This window comes from Odocoileus virginianus, chromosome 23, assembly GCF_023699985.2.
Source record: "Odocoileus virginianus isolate 20LAN1187 ecotype Illinois chromosome 23, Ovbor_1.2, whole genome shotgun sequence".
NCBI classification, from domain to species: Eukaryota; Metazoa; Chordata; class Mammalia; order Artiodactyla; family Cervidae; genus Odocoileus; species Odocoileus virginianus.
The window spans coordinates 11,869,201-11,873,635 of NC_069696.1; the positions used below are offsets into that span (position 1 = coordinate 11,869,201).

General features: G+C 56.8%; 1 long non-coding RNA gene across 2 annotated transcripts; it reads left to right on the forward strand.

The window, feature by feature from the left end:
• The first annotated feature begins 221 nt into the window (after positions 1-221).
• On the forward strand, positions 222-3,492 carry LOC139030669 (uncharacterized). 2 transcript variants are annotated; one of them, XR_011483084.1, is made up of 3 exons: positions 222-425; positions 686-872; positions 1,451-3,492. It is a non-coding gene; the product is annotated as an uncharacterized lncRNA (long non-coding RNA). The 2 variants fall into 2 exon arrangements; XR_011483083.1 differs by having other exon boundaries at positions 224-425; positions 686-852.
• The last annotated feature ends 943 nt before the right edge of the window (positions 3,493-4,435 follow it).

The following is a 4,435-nucleotide window of genomic DNA, read 5'->3' on the forward strand; positions in this document are numbered from 1 at the left end:
AGGTGAAGAGACCAGGTCTCGCAGGGCCCATGAGAACAGCCACTTTGCCCAGACAAGGTGGATGCGACCCCTGACCCGACTCAGGTGTCAGTGGAGCCGACTGAGGCCATTATGTGGGAGGGACGAGGCAAGGGGCAGGGGAGGGATCGGGGAGACTCGTCTGGCGCAGTAATTCGAGCCAGTAATGAGGCCAGCCTGGACCAGGTGATGGCTGTGGAGGCGGGCTCTGTGGCCTGATTCCGGCTGTCTTTTGAAGACAGAGCCCACGGGATCTACGAACAGATTGACAGAGTGTTAGAGAAAGACTGGAGTCAGGAGGGCCCCCAGACTTTGAGCCACTGGAAGGCGGGAGAAGTTCTGGGGGCCGCAAGCACGGAGAAGTGCGAATCCACACTGGATGCCCAAGGGGGACAGCGTGTTGGCAGGTGAGTTCTGGGTTTGGGATTCAAAGGAGAGGTCCAGGCCAGAGAGAGGGATTCTGGGGGAACCTGGGAGACTGTGAGGGGTTTCTTGGGACGGGGGTGTCAAGAGAGAAGCAGGGACCACAGAAGTCAGGGAGCTGGGGGGAGGCAGCGACAGTGACCAGCAGGGGCCAGTGAAGTGAAGTGAAAGTGTTAGCTGCTCAGCTGTGTCCACCTCTTTCCGACCCCGTGAACTGCAGCCCACCAGGCTCCTCTGTCCACAGGATTCTCCAGGCAAGGATACCGGAGTGGGTAGCCATTCCCTTCTCTAGGGGATCTTCCCGACCCAGGGATCAGAGCTGGATCTCGCACATTGCACCATCTGAGCCACCAGGGAAGCCCTACACAACTCAAGAGCAGAGGACAGTGATCTGAAATGTCGGCTGAACTAGTGAATGAATGAATGAATGAGTGAGTCACAAAAAGCTACACGATTAGGGGCGTGACTGTGAGAGCCAGCCCAGGCCCACCCTTGGCCCACCCCCGAGCCCCCCCGGGTGGAGCCCAGGCAGCGTGGCCAGCCTAAGCCGCTATTGAGACGTTCCCCCGGTTGTCACCCCACGCTGACGCTGGTGGCTTCTCCTAGGAGACCACCGGATTATGACGCAAATGTCACACCGTTTGGTGGGAGGAAGCATCCAGGCGGCCGTTTGTGTTTATCTGCAGCTGTAACTCTGCCCCGAGCCTAATGGACCAGACCTTTTCCAGTCATTTAACAGCCGACCTGACATTTACAAGGCAGGCAGTTAGCACTTGTCCTGACCGTGTGGGGCTGACGCGGTCAGGTCTGTCCCGCCTGAGTGCGCCGCTAATCTCGCTCGCCAGCAGTGGGAGGGCAGTCTTGGGGGGGCTGGGGGTGGGGTGTCGGGGAGAACGAGGAACTTCTTGCCGGTGACTGCAATTCCCACCACCATCCAGAGTTTCATCCGCTTCGCCCCCAGAAGCAGCAATTTGTGGTTTTACAATACACTTTTGCATTTCTTTTCCAGCATGATCACACAAAGGACATTGTGCAGCAGGGTCCCCGCTGAACCTGAGCTCTTTAGGAGGACTGACGGTGAGCCTGCCAGGAGCTTCATGAAGACAAGAGACACCTGGAAAGAATTCCCCTGAAGAATCAAGGGAGGAGTGTGAGGCCAGTCCGGCCCAACCTGCAGGGCCCAGCTTACTAGTGGCCAGGGTAACTGGCTCCCAGTACGAATCCTCCCCTTTGCGCCCAAACCCAGCCAGACCCTGCTAGACAAGTCTGGGGAAATATTAACAATAACGGCCAACTGGTGCCAAAGTCATGATCCCCATCACAGGTGAGGACACGGAACCTGAGGCTAACCTGTAACCCTTACCCCCGAGGCCGGCCCTGGTCTGACTTACTCCCTGGAGGCAGCAGGTTCACTTTCAAAGCAGGAAATACACCGTTAATCGAGCACATCCCCAGTCCCATTTGACCAGTGACCTCATGAGCCTTCTCCACCATCAGACCCCAGGGAAGGGACCCCCCAAGCCCAGGCCCACACCCCGAGGAGGCGTGACTGTGATCAGTCCCAAGACCACCACTCCTCAGCCAAGAGGCCCTGGCTGAGTCCCCTCCCCTCACCCAGCCTCAGTTTCTCCTGCTGCAGGAGGGAACAATTACAGAATCAGCTCCAGGACTTTGAGAGGATGGCGGGATGAGTCAACGCCTGAGACAGCGCAATGAGAAATGCCAGGTGCCGGGCAGATGTGGGGAATCGTCTCTGTGACTGGGAGGTTGCCATGGTGACAGAGGCTCATGTTTAGCGGGTAAATATCCACAGCCCACTGGAGCAGCTGGTCCTTCTCAGCCCCAAGACAGGCACGGCCCAACGGCGTGCTCACCCCCAGCCCACCCCGCCCTGTACCAGGAGGTGGCTCCATACTCCCCCCCACCAGGCTCCGGAGCACCCCACCTCTCTCCAGAACCTTCTCCTGGGACAAGAACCCGCCCCGTTTCCTGAGCACACCCATCCCCACACCTCTGTCTCCACAGCAAGTGTTTGCTGAAAGTGTCCTGGGGCCAAGAGGTGACCTGGACCCCTCCTCCGCCGTCAAGGAGCTCAAGGCCATGGGGTGGGGGTGTGGGCAGAGGAGAGCGTGACCCAAGAGTGGGGTCAGAACTGCAGTGGACACGATCGGGTGGGCAGCACCCGGCCCTCTGAGGCTCCTTCCAACGGGAACTTCCAGACTCTGAGTCTCAGGGTAATAACTGACCACCAAGAGGGAGCAATAGGGAGAAATTTCTATCCTGCAAAGTGCACTCCCCCCCCCAACCACCGGGTCGTGCCCAGCTCCCTGGGCTGTGAAATGGGGGCAACATTCACTGCCCACAGGGCAGCCGGGGCATGCCGTGAAGCCGTAGGGACGGGGTCCCCACGTCTGGTTCCCATGCACCCCCGACAAGCAGTAGCAAATAAATCCTGCCGGGCTGATGGTGAGGTCATAAGTGGAGAGGTTAGGGGTCCGCAGAAGAGGAGAACCAGGCCTGGCTTTCTTGACACAAGAGAAGCCGTCTTAGGCCTAAGCTGTTCTGTGATCTAAGCTTAGACACAACGCCTGTCCTTGCAAAGGAACTGCCCTCAGGAGTTAATGATGGTAAAGGAATATAACACAAACAGCTATTACCAGGTCAGGGAGATAACCGTATCGGAGGCGATAAATCAGAAGTCAAGACTCCAGTTCTGTTGCAAAGGTAAAGATTAGCCTCAAGCGCATTCTTGAGCTGCTTTGCAGGATCTGATGTCCCTCGAGCCCTCAACCACAGGATCAACTGGAGCCCAAGGAACATCGGTGCTGACCTCTGCTATCCCCTGTGACTTCAATCAACCAGAGCATGGACTCTGTCAACCGTGCCCCAATTCTGGACTGCATTCTCCTCTGCTCAAGCCTGTTCATGAATATGCATGCACCCTTAGCTTAAAACTTCCCCAATTTTGCTGCTCAAGGAGACACTGCTATGGGAATGATCTCTAGTTCCCAAGCTCTCCTTACTTACAAATAAGAAATCCTTTGTTTTCCCTATCCTTGGCTTCGATGTTATCTTGTGAAAGCTCGACAACCCCAAGAGATGAATCATTTTGGGAGAACAACAGGAGGCATCACTAAGTCCAATCTGTGGACTCAGTTAGACACCTATTCCAGAAATGCCCACTGAACCTTTCTATGTGCCCACTAGAGCCTGCTGTCAGCACTGGGGACCCGGCAGGGAAGGCCCAGCCCAGCCCCCTGGGGGAGAGAGATGATGCCCAGACACACTACCTAATGGAGGAGCCAGAGGAATAACCACAGAGCAACATGTGGCTAATATTTATTACAGACCAAGACCGGAGGAACCTCTGTGGCTCTCTGATCAAAGGTCTAGTGAAAGGAAGGAAAGAGGGCTTCCCTCGTGGCTCAGTGGTAAAGGATCTGCCTGCCAATGCAGGAGACACGGGTTCAATTCCTGATCCCGGAAGATCCCACAGCTGCAGGGCAGCTAAGCTGAGCCACAGTTGCACGCGCCACAACTACCGAGCCCACGGGCTGCAACTACTGGGCCTGTGGGCCCCGGAGCCTGTGCTCCGCAACAAGAGAAGCCAGCACAATGAGGAGTCTGCACACCCAATCAGAGAGCAGCCGCTGCTCGTCGCAACTAGAAAAAAGCCTGAGCAGCAGTGAAGACCCAGCAGAGACAAAAATAAAAAGAAAGAAACGTTTTCTTTAAAAAGGTAGGGGAAGAAAGCCAAGGGAAGAGGAGGGAAAGAGGGGAGAAGGAAGGAGAGGGGAGAGGAGGGGAGGGCAAAGAGCTCTCTGGTGAGAGGCTATGAGGGAAGTCCCCGACACAGCCAGTGCAAAGGCCCTGTGGTGCCTGCCTGGCAGACAGCAAAGGCTGGGATGGAGCCAGCAAGGGGTGAGGGGCAGGGAGGCGAGGCCAGGAGCCGGGGGTCAGGCCACGAAGGTCTCTGCAGGCCCCGGTGAGGACT